Source organism: Balaenoptera musculus, chromosome 17 (assembly GCF_009873245.2).
Source record: "Balaenoptera musculus isolate JJ_BM4_2016_0621 chromosome 17, mBalMus1.pri.v3, whole genome shotgun sequence".
NCBI classification, from domain to species: domain Eukaryota; kingdom Metazoa; phylum Chordata; class Mammalia; order Artiodactyla; family Balaenopteridae; genus Balaenoptera; species Balaenoptera musculus.
The window spans coordinates 16368286-16383640 of NC_045801.1; the positions used below are offsets into that span (position 1 = coordinate 16368286).

The following is a 15355-nucleotide window of genomic DNA, read 5'->3' on the forward strand; positions in this document are numbered from 1 at the left end:
TGAAGTGTTTGTATCTGTCCATCAGTAGTCCAAAAGCACCTTGTTGTCAGAAATCACTGCAGTGTTCTCAAACAGCAGGGGAGGAAAAGAGGCTTAGACCCTCATCATGTGAGCATATTTATTATACTTACTTCCATAGCTTTTTGCATCCCTACCCCATCTGCTACTTTTACGCTCTCTTATTCTGCACAGAATTTCTTTAATTCCCCCATGCCTTCCTCCCTGGTTTTATTTAGTTTTAACAGTTGTTTATAGAGAGCTTAATATGTACCAGGCACTATTCTTATTGCTTGGCAGTAAGCAAGATATTCTTTTTTTCCAGATATTCTTTTCATTAACAGGTTTTTTTTTTTCAGGCAGAAAAACAGATGAGACTAAAAATGCACCTATTTTAGAATGAATCTTACTCCAGGTTATAGAGCATAATGTATCCTTGTGAGTCACAAGAAGTTAAACAGCCTTGTACGGCTTTATCCTGAAACGCAGCCCTCCATTTCCTTATGTCAGAAATCTTCAGGACAGGCTTTTTTCTGACCCAGATGCAGAAAATATTTTTTACAGGCTTTTTTTTTGTTGTTGCTAAACACAAGAATGTGCACTCGGCCAAGATTGAATCAACAAATTTGTTGCTGCAGTGAATTGTTGTCATTGTTGTAGTAGTAATCTCTGCAGTGATTTTGGAGGAAGTTGTAATCTCATTCTAAAAATAATGTGAATTTTGTCGTACAGCTTAGTTTGACCTTACTTTAAGTTTGTGTGGATAATTCGTAAGTTATATATCAATATGCTAATGGACACTATGGTCAGAAAATTCACACAAAGCCATGCATGATTTTTAAAAAATTGTATCGTATATGTTATACATGTACTTTTGTGGTACCTATATTGGCATGCTCTAATTTTAAAATGTGCAAAAGTCTAAAATTATAAAACCCATTAATTAGCAAGTTATCATTGGTTTAACAAAATAATTTTTCATCTTATAAAAGGATTCACTGTAAATTTCCTCTAAACTGTTACTTCTTCATTTAGATACGGTTTAATTTACCAAAAAAAAGTAACCAAAACCTTTCCAAAATAGTTACTGCAAAAAAGTCATAAACACATATGTCTTTTGCACAAGCTAGCCCCGTATATAAATAGAAAAAAATACAAGTCTTTAGATTTCATAGTCTATTATGAATACAATGAAATATATACTTCCTACTAATATTTTTTTATAAATTATTACATGTAGGTAAAAAATGTCTATAAGCAAATCTGGTATATGCAGAACATATACACTGGAGTTGCAAAATCTGCATTACACAAGATACATGTGGCAAGTGATCTCAGGATTAATAAGCGAATACAGAGGATGTATTTTAATCGTTTTTGTTTCTAAAAGTGGTAAATGTTAAAATATGGTTATCTTTAAAATTTTAGTTTTTTATTATGTTTTTCTTTTATAGCTGCCTAAAACGTTGGAGGAGAATCAATTCTTCAACTCCAGATGTCTGGTTTACTGTGAATGGGCCCAATCTTTGATGACACTGAAAACGTTTGGGGGCATACACAATCTCAAAAAATAGGATCCAATACCCAAAAACAGTGGGACTCAATGTTGTGTCAAAGTTAAACTGCTGCAGACGGCAGAAGTCCTGCAGCGCACACAGGACACTAATTAAAACAACTTGTAAGAAGTCACATTTCAATGCAGTGCATTTTTATTCTGATATGATGGAGACATTCTGATTCTTAGACTTTCTGAGGGGGTTTAATGACCACTAGAGCTTGTCCTCATATTCTGTTCAGCTTAATACTGTATGTCTTGTAAGATGGGCCTTATTGCCTGTATTCTTTGATATATGATTAAGATTATAGCTTTGAGTGACCAAACATTTTACAGAGTAAAACTTGTTTGAAGCAGGAAAAAGAAAAATCTGATTTATTTCTGTGTCTCATTTCTCAGGCCCTGCACTAAGATTAAGGAGTTGTGCCTGGGTTTATGTAATTTCAATGTAAGTGAAAAACAGGCTGTGGACATATGTTGGAGCAAGAAGGTTTTGTGGTATCATTGGCGCTTAATGATTGGATCTTTCATTGAACACATTCATGGATACCACTATTACTACTTGTAATACTCTGTTACTTTTTTTCATTAGAAACTGAATTAGCTTTTTCTTAAACCCAACATAATCAGTACTGAAGAAGGGAAAGAAACTGGCATAAGAATTTGGATAGGGTGAAACTCTGAAATAAATATTGTACCAAAAATGTGAAAAAGAACCTGTAGTAAATATTAACTTAGTGTTTTCTTACAATCGTATAGAAATCAGAAATTTTGTACAGGTGTCAGATCAGAATTTTCAAGAATTATCTTTTGGTGAAATTCTTTGTGTAACAACTTCAATGAATAAAGAAAAAAATTCTGAACTGATCAGAATGAGTTAAAACTTAGCTTTTCACTTATGAACATGGCAGTGTTCACTGTTAACTCTTGCCATTTCAGGAGACTGAAAGTTCCTCCTAACTCAAACTTTGTAAAGACCGGTGCTGTTCATTTGTGTTGAGAAGGACCCTTTCCTTTGTGACTATAGGACCATTTTTCAAAATGTGCTTTCTTCATAGAAGAAATGTTCAGTTTCATTAGCTTTGGATTTTAAAATGTTTTTCTGAATGACCAGATGTAGTGGGCTTGGCCAGTTTATTTTATCTAATTTAATGAATAATAAATATTAAGCTCTTGTTTTTACCTAAATGTTTGTCATCTAATGAAAATGTTATGAAAAAGCCTTGACTATGCATGCTGCTTTCATTTTTATAAACTTTTCATTTTTTAACTATAGCTTTATTAGTAATTCCAAAATGCTGCAATTTAGCTTATTTCTTCATTCAAACAGCTGGCTTTGTGGGTGGCTTTTTCATACTACTGTTAACTTTTTTTAAGAGAAGCAATGTAAAGGCAGTAACGATTTAATGCACTAAACTGTTCTTTCTTTTACACGTTTAAAAACTTCTTAAAGCACTCTGTATTATAATGATTAAATTGCTCCCTTTTTTAAATCATTGCTAATGTGGTCTGAGTTTTGTTTGACAATAATTTTAATGTTTTCAAAATTTGAAATGTCAAGTATTGGAAATGAAACCTTTGAATATATTTATATTATGTTTCCCTTGCAATATGTTAACTTTGTATAGCTGTAAATAACTATTAGTAATTTTCCCCCAGTCTCTTAAGACTTGACACTTAAATCTGCTCTGATGTTTGCTAGCTTTTAAATATATTTATTTGACAGAGCAAAGAACCCTCTTCTCCTGGTTAACTGTGTCCTTGAATACAAAATAAAAGTTAGCAGTGATTAGTAGTTTTCAGTGATTTTTTTTCATTTTATTAACTGAATTTTCAAAAAATTATGGTAAAATATAACAAAATTTGCCATTATATCCATTTTTAAGTGTACAGTTCAATGGCATTAATTATATATACAGTGTTGGGCAACAGTATCCACTATTTCCAAAACTTTTCATCATCCCAAACAGAACTCTGTAACTGTTAAGCAATAACTCTCTATTGCCCCCTCCCTACAACCCCTGGTAACCTTTCATCTACTTTCTGTTTCTATGAATTTGCCTATTCTTGATATTTCAAATAAGTGGAATCATACAATCCTTGTCCTTTTATGTCTGAATTATTTCATTTAGCATAGTGTTTTCAAAGTTCATTCATATGGTAGCATATATCAGAATTTCATTCTTTTTTTATAAATTTATTTATTTTATTTATTTTTATTTTGGGGGGGCTGTGTTGGGTCTTCGTTGCTGTGCGTGGGCTTCCTCTAGTTGCAGCGAGTGGGGGCTACTCTTCATTGCGGTGCGTGGGCTTCTCATTGTGGTGGGTTCTCTTGTGGCAGAGTATGGGCTCTAGGTGTTCGGGCTTCAGTAGTTGCGGCACGTGGGCTCAGTAGTCGTGGCTCGCGGGCTCTAGAGCACAGGCTCAGTAGTTGTGGCGCTCGGGCTTAGTTGCTCCACGGCATGGGGGATCTTCCCAGACCAGGGCTCGAACCCGTATCCCCTGCATTGGCAGGCGGATTCTTAACCACTGAGCCACCAGGGAAGCCCTCATTCTTTTTTATGGCTGAATAATATTCCAGTGTGTATGCCCACGTGTGTGTGTATTCATCTGTTTATGGATGGACACTTGGGTTGTTGTCACCTTTTGGCTAGAAAAATGCTACAATGAACATCAGCATACAACTCATAATGTGAGTCCCTATTTTCAGTTCTTTTGGGTATGTACCTAGGAGTGGAATTGCTGAATCTTAGGGCAATTCTGTGTTTAACTTTTTGAGAAACCGTCAAACTGTTTTCCACAGTTGTGTGTAGCCATTTTACATTCCACCAGCAATATACAAGGGTTCTAATTTCTCAGCATCCTCACCAACACCTTTTATTTTCAGTTTTTAAAATTATTGTTATCACCATCCTAGTAGGTGTGAAGTGATACCTCACTGTGGCTTTGATTTGCATTTCTCTAATCTAATGACTAATGATGTTGAGCATCTTTTATGTGGTTACCGACCATTTGTATATCGTCTTTGGAAAAATGTCTATCCGAGTCCTTTGCTAAGTTTTTAATTGGGTTGCCTTTTTGTTGTTGAGTTTTAGGAGTTTTTCATATATTCTGGATGTTACACTCTTATCAGATACACGATTCGTAAATACAGTCAATCCTCATTTACAGATTCTATATATGCAGATTTTACTCGTTAAAACTTAACTGTAACCCCCGAATCAATATTCATGGCACTTTAGTGCTCATTCATGTGCTTGTGCATAGTGGCAAAAATATTTGAGTTGCCCAGTGTGTACATTCCCAGCTGAAGTCAAAAAAGGTGACGTTTTGCCTCTCGTTTCAGCTCTCAGACTGCAAAGAAGCATCCTTTTTGTAATGTTTAGTGCCACTTTAAAAATATTTTTGTGTTTTTTGTTGGTGAGTTCACTGTTTAAAATGACCCCCCAAGTGTAGTACCAAAGTGTTGTCTAGCATTCCTAAATGCAAGAAGGCTGTGGGGTGCCTTGTGGAGAAAATGTGTGTTAGATAAGCTTCATTCAGACATGAGGAATAGTGCTGTTGGCCGTGAATTCAACGTTAATGCATAAACAGTATATATCAATATATATTAAATAAGGTGTCTTTAAGCAAAAACACATAAAGCAAGGTTATGTATTGACTGATTGATGAAACTTATGACCAGAAGATCCCAGGATCTTTTTTTTTAATTAATTAATTAATTAATTTATTTATTTATTTATTTATTTATGGCTGCGTTGGATCTTCGTTGCTGCGTGTGGACTTTCTCTAGTTGCGGCGAGCGGGGGCTACTCTTGGTAGCGGTGCGTGGGCTTCTTATTGTGGCGGCTTCTCGTTGCGGAGCATGGGCTCTAGGCACACGGGCTTCAGAAGCTGTGGCATGCGGGCTCAGTAGTTGTGGCGCACAGGCTTAAGTTGCTCTGTGGCATGTGGGATCTTCCCCGACCAGGGCTCGAACCTGTATCCCCTGCATTGGCAGGTGGATTCTTAACCACTGCGCTACCAGGGAAGTCCAGATCCCAGGATCTTAACCCTAGGAGCATCTGTTCAGTATTCGTGGTGACTTTATAGAACATAATTACTGTAAGTAATGAGAATTGACTGTACTTTATCCCCTTCTGTGGGTTGTCTTTTTCACTTTATTGATAGTGCACACACAAAAATTGATGCACACACAGTTTTAATTTTGGTGAAGTCCAGTTTATTTTTCTTTCTTGTTGCTCATGCTTTTGATGTCATATCTGAGAATCCATTGCCAAATCCAAGGTCATGAAGATTGACCTCTATATTTTCTTCTAAGATTTTATGGTTGTAGCTCTAATATTTAGGTTAATCCAGTTTGAGTAAATTTTTGTATATGCTGTGAGGTAGGGGTCCAACTTCATTCTTTAGTATGTGGCAATCCAGTTATCCCAGCACCATCTGTTGAGGCACCTATCTTTTCCCCTTTGAATGGACCTGGCACCCTTGTCAAAAACCAGTTGGCCATATATGTAAAGGTTTATTTCTGGGCTCTCAGTTCCACTCCATTGGTCTATATGTCTAGCCTTATGCCAGTACCACACTGTTTTGACTATTGTAGGTTTGTAGTGCATTTTCAAATCAGGAGTACGAGTCCTTCAACTTTCTTGTTTTTCAAGACTGTTTTGTCTATTTGGGGTCCCTAGCAATTCCATATGAATTTGAGGGTTGGTTTTTACATTTATGCAAAAAAAGTTTTTGGAAGTTTGAATTATGAATTATGGAAGGAATTATGTTGAATTTTTAGATTGCTTTGGGTAGTACTAACATCTTGACAATATTAAGTATTCCTATATATGAACACAAGATGTCTTTCCATTTATTTAGGTCTTATTTAATTTCTTTCAGCAATGTTTTGTAGTTTTCAGTGTACAAGTCTTTCTTTCACCTCCTTGGTTACATTTATTTACAGGTATTTTATGCTTTTAGGATGTTATTGTTAATTGGAATTGCTTTCTTAATTTCCTTTTCAGATTGTTCATTGGTTGTGTATAGAAACACAACAAATTTTTGTTTGTTGATCTTGTAACCTGCAACTTCTCTGAACTTGTTTATTAGCCCTAGTAGATTTCTTGTGGATTCTTTAGAATTTTCTATATATACGATCATGTCATCCATAAATAGATGTTGTTTTACTCCTTTCCAATTTGGATGCCTATTATTCTTTTTCTTGTGTAATGGTTCTGGCTAGAACTTCTAGTACTGCGTTGAATAGCAATAGTGAAAGAGGGCATCCTTGTCTTGTTCTTGATCATAAAAGAAAGCTTTCAGTCTCACCATCAAATATGATGTTCTCTGTGGGTTTTTATTAAATGCTGTTTATCATGTTGAGGAAGTTCTACTCCTAGTTTTCTAAGAGGTTTTTTTTTTTAATTTATTTATTTTATTTATTTTTTGGCTGTGTTGGGTCTTCGTTGCTGCACGTGGGCTTTCTCTAGTTGCGGCGAGCAGGGGCTCGTTTCGTTGCGGTGCGTGGGCGTCTCATTGTGGTGGCTTCCCTTGTTGCGGAGCTTGGGCTCTAAGTGTGCAGGCTTCAGTAGTTGTGGCAGTTGGGCTCAGTAGTTATGGTTCACGGGCTCTAGAGCGCAGGCTCAGTAGTTGTGGCAGGCAGGCTTAGTTGCTCTGCGGCATGTAGGATCTTCCCAGACCAGGGCTCGAACCCATGTCCCCTGCATTGGCAGGCAGATTCTTTTTTTTTTTTAATTTTTTTATTATTTATTTTACTTATTTATTTTATTTATTTATTTTTTGGCTGCACTGGGTCTTGGTTGCTGTGCACGGGCTTTCTCTAGTTGCGGTGAGCGGGGGCTAGTCTTCATTGTGGTGCGCAGGCTTCTCACTGCGGTGGCTTCTCGTTGCAGAGCACGGGCTCTAGACTCACAGGCTTCAGTAGTTGTGGCTCGCGGGCTCTAGAGCGCAGCCTCAGTAGTTGTGGTGCACAGGCTTAGTTGCTCGGTGGCATGTGGCATCTTCCCAGACCAGGGCTCGAACCCATGCCCCCTGCATTGGCAGGTGGATTCTTAAACACTGCGCCACCAGGGAAGCCCTCTAAGAGGTTTTATCATGAAAGAGTTTTGGCTTTTGTCAAATGCCTTTTCTGCATCGATTGAAATGAGCTTACTTTTTTTCCCCTTCGTTCTGTTAACATGATGTAGTACATTGATTCATTTTCTTTTGCTGAGTCGCTCATATTCCTAGGATAAATCCCACTTGGTTATGGTGTGCCATACTTTCGATATGCTGTTGTATTCCATTTGCTAGTATTTTGTTGAGGATTTTCACACTAATATTCATAAGGGATATTGGTCTATACGTATCTCTTCTTGTGATGTCTTTATGACATATGGTAAAAGTATGTTTAGTTTTGTAAGAGACTGCCAAACTACCCTCCAAAGTGGTTATACCATTTTGCATTCCCACCAGCAATGAATGAGAGCTCTTGTAGCTCTGCATTCTCACCAGCATTTGGTGTTGTCAGCATCCTGGATTTGGGCCATTCTAATAGGTATGTAGCGGTATCTCACTGTTGTTTTAATTTACATTTCCTTGATGACATATGGTGTTGAGCGTCTCTTCATGTGCTTATTTGCCATCTGTATATCTTCCTTGGTGAGATTTCTGTTAAGGTCTTTGGCCTGTTTTTTAAATCAGGTTTTTTTTTTCTTACTGAGTTTTAGGGGTTCTTTCTATATGTTGGATAACAGTCCTTTTTTAAAAAAAATTCTATTTATTTTTTGGCTGCATTGGGTCTTCCTTGCTGCATGCGGGCTTTCTATAGTTGCGGTGAGCGGGGGCTACCCTTCAGTGTGGTGCGCAGGCTTCTTGTTGCAGAGCACGGGCTCTAGTTTTGTGGGCTCGGTAGTTGTGGCTTCCAGGCTCTAGAGCACAGGCTCAGTAGTTGTGGCACACGGGCTTAGTTGCTCCACAGCACAGGGGATCTTCCCAGACCAGGAATCGAACCCGTGTCCCCCCTGCATTGGCAGGTGGATTCTCAACTACTGTGCCACCAGGGAAGTCTCTGGATAACAGTCCTTTATCAGATTTGCCTTTTGCAAGTATTTTCACCCAGGCTATGGCTTGTCTTCTCATCCTTTTGAAACTGTCTTTCACAGAGCAGAAGTTTTTAATTTTAATGAAGTCCAGTTTATCAATTATTTCTTTCATGGATCATGCCCTTGGTGTTGTATCTAAAAAGCCATTGCCATACGGAAGGTCATCTTGGTTTTCCCCATGTTATTTTCTAGGAGTTTAATAGTTTTGCATTTTACATTTAGATCTATGATCCACTTTGTGTTACTTTTTGTGAAGGGTGTAAGGTGTGTGTCTGGATTCTTTTTTTTTTTTTTTTTTTTTGCCTGTGGATGTCCAGTTATTCCAGCACCATTTGTTGAAGACTATCTTGAAATACAAAGTACCTTAGTGGAATTAAGCTCTCTTTCTCCTAGACTTCCTTTGCACTTTATATTTCTCTTAAGGGGTTTCATTACTTTCAATCTTGTATTATATTCAGGCCCTTGTTCATTAACTGTTTTTTACACAGGTACACAGCTGCTTTGACTGAAATAATACATTTATGCTATTCCTTCTGTCTGGCTTGTTCTTCTGACGTCACCACCACCGTTGCTGCCCCCTTGAGGCCTCCCTCATTCCCTTCCTGCTCTAGTCAATACTGACTGCTCCCCCACATCTACCCAACAGGTCCTGGTTGACTCTGTATGTACATCTATTTCACTAGCTTATAGCACTTTGAAGGCAGAAACCACATTTAAAAAAAATTTTTTTAAGCTAACATTTATTGAACACTATGTGTCAAGCACTGGATTGACAGAGTTACATGATTTATTTCAATCCCCATGGATGATCCATGAGGTAGATATTATTATTACCCCCACGGTATAGATAAGGAAAGCAAGCCTCACAAAGGTTCAAATTCACATACCTAGTAAGTGTTGGAGGCATCAAACCTGAACTGTCTCCAGAGCTCTCACCCTTAACCACTGCCTCTAGTGCCTAGCCTTGTCGTCACAAAATTGTTGCTCAGTAAGTGTTCATCAAATTGCACTGAAGATTGCGAGTTTGGGAGCCAGGAGAGAAAAAAGCAATGCCGGCTGGTTGTGCACATAGCCGGTGTTGGCAGGCAGTGTTTGTCTTTGGGGCAACAGCCTGTGATACTGGAATGAAATGATCTCAGCAAGAGACAGTACACTCCACAAGTCCTGAGAAAATTTCATTTGGCTCAAGAGTTGCTGACCTGAATAAAAGGGCATGAAATTGAGTTTTGTAAAGGGAAAGAGGAAAGAAGCCAAAATTCAGCTACAGAGTCAGATCATATGACAACTGAGGGAGTGATGGCAAAATAATGCGACATCATGGGCACCAGACACAGTAAATACAATAAAATACAGCCAAGAAGCTTACTGGTACTGGCCACTTGCCAGATTCTGCTCCCCCAGGTCACTGTCTCCCAAAAAGGAGTGTCATCTGGGACCTACCAGGCTGCACTGAATCGATCTGGTTGTGCCTTACACACACACACACACACACACACACACACACACACACACAGGCATAATGATTGATTGCTTAGAATGAGTTCCTCTAGGATTACCTTTTTTTCTCTAAATTAGTGTTCTCTTTAAATTTAACCTTCAGTTTTGAGTCTCTTAGTTGGCTGCTGCATCAAATGATTCTTTGGTTTTACAGGTTGCCTCCCAGTGATGGCAGATGGGATCAGCACAGCCCCAGGTGCTAGTTGCTAATGCCTATAAAATACCACCCACCCCCAAAAAGGAGAATCATTTAACAGTTCTTTGGACTTCATCTTCAAAAGTAGCCAAAGAATTCAAGTGACAGGTTATCCCAGAAAATCTTTTGCAGTTAGTGAAGTTATGGTATAACTAAGAACATTCAGAATACTACACACAGAGTTTAGATGATCTTGGTATAGTGGTAGCACAGCAGTGATTATAAAATGTAAGTAACATGTACATGCTCTGTTGGGGGAGACTAAAGGGAAAGAGGTGTTCAGCCTAGAGAAACATTTCTCAGTGGATTTCCTATGAAGTCAATGTGTCTTGGGTTTAACTTTGAAATAAATTTAAAAATTTAAAAACTGGAAAAAAAAATACAGCCAAGAAGCTAGTAAGATGCAATACTTGAAGTTTGGGATCATTAGATCATTCGTTCATTCAATAAACATGTGTTGCGCACACGATTTGCTCCCTGCCTGGCTACCCGCTCTCCTGTCTCAGGCCACACAGCAAGCTCTCCTGCACGCTCGCCCGGCCTCAGCACCGTGGCTCGCTTCCCACTCCTCCTTCTTGCCTTGCAGTTTTTCAGATACTCTTGCCCCACATGTCCTCTTGGCCAGCTCCTTCTCTTCACTCCAGGCTCAGCTTTTCAGAGGCACCTTCCCTGGCCACCCTACATGAAACAGTCCCTTATACATCGTCCCTCAAATTTTCTTTGTAGCGCTTAACATGGTCTAAAACTACCTTGTTTGTTTACTTCCTTGTTTATTATTTGTCTGCCCACTACAACTGAAGTTCCATGAGAGCAAGGATCTCACCTGTCTTATTTATCACTGTATCCTCCACTCTTAAAACAGTCCTTGCTTATAGCAGGTACTCAATAAATTTTAGTTGAATCAATGAATGTACCTACTATAAAAATTTACAGAATATGGGAAATAAATGAGCAAGCTTAATATGGTAATATAAATTAATAAATACTCGAGAATTAGTGGGCTGGAACTCATGACAGTAATGGAAGGGTATGCTTTGCTCAAAAGAAACAAAAAGAGATGGAAAAGGAGGAAAAGCAAAATTTACAAATATCCATGGAAGCTGAGAAAGGGAGGTCAGAGGTAAACTGCTTGGGTAAGAAAAGGATAGGAAGACATGTGATTTCATCATGGAGGATGTTTTACACCTGCTAAGCCCTGTTATTCTCTATCCTAGCACTTTGACACAACCTGTAATTAAATAATTTGCTTGCTTGCATGTTTATCACCTGTCTTCCCCACTTTAATTTAGGCTCTTTGAAAGCAGGGACCATGGGTGGTATCCTCAGCCCCTGGCACAGAGCAGGCCCTCAGCAGTATATTGGGTGGCGCACAGAATGCAGAAGTGAATACTATGGACCAAGTGTTTCCCTAGAGGAGGAGGGGACAGTGTACAGGGGAGAGAATTCTGTGCAAACAGCTAATGATTAATCCATTCAGCAAACAGAGTGAGGGCCTACTGGGTGCCAGACACTGCTCGGTGCTACACAGAGAGAGAATGACCCAGTCCCTTCGAAGAACGAGCTCACAGTCTCCTGCAAGTGATGGACAAGTGAGCAAGGGCCAAAAAGCGAGCTTGGACAAGAGCTATCCGGGATGAGAAGCGCCCTGTTAGAGGAAAGCACGTGGCGCTATGTGAACCCAGATAGGGGCCATGTAGCCCAGACTAGGGGATCAGGAAAGGCTTCCAGGGAGTCAGCCAGATGGAGGGCACTGGGAGGGGCTTTCCTGACAAAGGAAATGGTGAGCCGGAACCTGGTAAGCAGGGAAGGTTGCAGGATGAGGGAAAAACTCAGGGAGAAGAATCTGGGAGGCGGAATCTGGGTAGGACCAGCCTGGGTGTAGAGCAAGGATTCAGTTAAGGGGATGGGGAAGAGGCGGGCGGGGATAAATTTTCAGGGGTGATGCACGTGTTCATCACCTTGACTTTGGGGAAGGTTTCACAGGTGTATACTTATATAAACTCCTCACTTTCAATGTGTGACGTTTATTGTTCCTCAATTATACCTCAATAAAGTTGTAAAAACTAAAACACTAAAATAATAATAATGAAACAGTATTGGTTAGGTTGGCAACAGGTTGTAGATGGCTTTGATTGCCTAGCTAAGGGGTGCGTAGTTAGAAAGGTGTCAGGCTTTGGGCCAGGCAGGAAAGTGCTTTGGGCCAGGCGGGAAAGTGCTAACCTCAGATACCCATCTTTGAGGGCTGGATAAGAACTTCCTCTGGCTCCCTCTTGCCTCACAGAAGGTCTGTATTTCTGGGCAATTCCAGAAATGCTCTGAAGACAACCAGTCTTCCCACCTTTGATTAAAGTCCATGGTCAAAGATGATATTTTGGTGTTCTGCAGGGGAGTACCTTTGAGAGGCAGAGGTGGAAATTGAGAGCAGCCCGATACTGGGAGGGGCGTGGAGGACTGCAATTGCTAAGTATAGTGAGAACAGTCCTATCCCTGGAAGCACCCCTAAGAGTGATGTGCTCAGGGCCTCCCAGCCAAGGCCAAGGCAAAGATCCCAGTGGTTGTAAATCCTGTAGACATCTATGTCTATTTGGCTTCCCTGTCGCCTCCCAGCCCCACAGCCTCTTCTGAGCAACCAGCAAAGCTCCAGAGCCTTCAGCTCTTTGAATGGAAGTAATAACGTCTAATTCAGAGAGAGAGAGATTGTGAGGATTAATTAAAATAAAGCTTATAGGTTGCCCATAGCACAACCTAGTTCATCATAGATGCTCAATAAATGTTCTCCCCTCCCCCACTCATAGAGAGGACATGAACATGTGACTTACAACTGAGAAGTGCTCCTGTCTGCTCCTTCTGCCATTTCTATCCATGCAACAGGCATTGATTGAGCTGCTCTGGGCCAAGCCCTGTCTGGGGGCTGAGTTTACAAGAGTGAAAAAGACACAGTCTCCAATCTCCAACAGTCCACGGTGTGATTAATGCCACAGTGGATAGAAGCATGGGGAAATTACAGGAAAGACGAAGGCGGGCTGCCTTGAGGAGGTGATAGCTACCTTGCCTGGGGGAACTCAATCACACCCCTCTATCTAAATTCAGATTTTTATAGATACAAATCTATAGAAATCAACTTTTATCACTTTTATCACCATCCATACCATTTTAGATGCTTACAGAACTTCCGTTGACTCCCTAACACCTGGCATTTCCTAGGTATGTGAGATGTATTTAACAGTTACAGAGTGCTCTTCTATCAGTTTACTCTCCTCTTTTAAAAAAGTATTCCAGGGCCTATCAATTGAGGTGGTGGTTTACAACCTGGGGTCCCAGACCCCGGGTCCTCAATAGTGATAGGGGTCTTTGAGCTGTCTTCATTATTGCCAAAGACCCAACATCAATCACGTTTAACCTTTCCTCAGGCTTCCCAGGGTCCTTTGGCAGTTACTTCTTTGCTTTCATAGAATCCTAACACACAGCGAGGCAATGCTGATAGGCTCAGGCTGGGCAGAAGCTTGGATTGGCTGTTATACAGGATTTGGATTCAATTATTTTTTTAAAGGAAAATGAAGCAAGCATTGGTTAATAAATGCAGTTTTATTGCATACACAAATCCTCCACTACTCTGGGGGAAAATAACTAAAAGGGTTCTTAGTGGTAAAAAAGCTGGAAACCCCTTAGCTCAGGAAGCCTGAGTTCAAAGAACTATTTTTTACCTGTAAACTGCCCTTCCATGACTTCCTGACCATTTCAGCAAAATATCTACCTGTTAGTTGTTGGGCCAGGAGGAGGTCAGACCTGGGGGCACCTCAGAACAGGAGAGGGTGGAAGTTCCAAAACCAAGGAGACTTCAAAAAGAGAAAGCTGAATAAAATCTCCCTGCCTGCCTTTGCTTTGCTCTTTGCACTTGGAACAGGAATTTTGAATGAACATGTATTACTCACTCGCTATCTGACAGGCACCTTACATGCATTATTTTAATCAATGCCCACTTCACGGATCAAGTCACACAGTTGACGAATAACTGAACCAGGACCATGAATCCAGACAAATCTGGTGCTTGAGGCCCTTTGACACTATGCTGTATTGCCTTTTGTTAGGACAAGGGCATATTAGAATTAGGGCAAATAGGTTTACCTTCTTTAGACTTCATTGCTTCTCGGTGACAATATTATGGATACCTTTTTTTCCTTCACTTTTTTATAAGTTCTAAATTTTTCCTAAGAACTTTTTCTTAATGGCCTTTCTATGGATGGATTCATCAGTAGTTAATGTCTGGAGGCTGTTCTGGTGGAGCTTTCCACCAAGGATATATGAGCTGATTCTAGATTTGGGGAGTCATCAGCAGAGAGACGGATTCTGAAAAATCGGGGAGTGAATTAGGTTCCCCTAGGGTGAATGTGTGGAGTAGAAATTTGGGTTGAGGAAAGAATCCTGGAAGACAATTGGTGGAAGAGAAGCTGGTGAGAGTGAGGAGAAATAGGAGGAAAACCAGAGAAAACCTCCATGTCTATTACCTGCTGTGTAATATGGCACAGTAATACTGTGCTGTGGAATACTGGCCGGTATTTTGTCAACAATCTCTACCTTCTTGTCTCAAGGAACATCTTGAAGGTATAAGAACTCTAGTAAATGTTGGTGTTAGAATTCTGGGATTTAGTGTTTTTCTAGGCAGAATTAATGCTCCCTGATGGAGTCCCCAGAGTAAATCTCCATGTTCTCTGTTTTACAAGTGCGTGAATTACTGTACCCTGGTCTTTATTATTGGTGTGTCTCTTCTATGGAGACACGGGGGTATTATTGACTCAATTCTTTTTTTCCCAGCTCTTTGCCACGTAATAATTGATCCTGAGCAAGATACGTAACCTCTCCAAGCCCCAGTTTTTAATGAGAATCATCGTGCAGTTCAGAGGTTGTTAGGAAAGGATACAGTAAAATGGAAGGAAAAAAAAGTGCTTAACACAGTGCTAGGAGTATGGTCAATAGTGAAAAACTGGTACCTACCAGTTTTGAACAGCTACCCTGAAG

The 15355-nt window shown here is 39.8% G+C and overlaps 1 protein-coding gene across 3 annotated transcripts in view; it reads left to right on the forward strand.

Moving 5' to 3' along the window:
* The window catches only part of ZHX1 (zinc fingers and homeoboxes 1), a 39164-nt gene that overhangs the window by 20388 nt on the left and 3421 nt on the right, over positions 1-15355 (forward strand). For 2 of the 3 annotated variants that reach the window (XR_005016999.1, XM_036830161.1), the window contains one exon: positions 1452-3050. The exons of the other annotated variant lie outside the window; for it this stretch is intronic. The gene's annotated coding sequence lies outside the window, so the exon portion shown is untranslated. Of the gene's footprint in view, positions 1-1451; positions 3051-15355 lie in introns of those variants that run through there. 3 annotated transcript variants of the gene reach the window in all.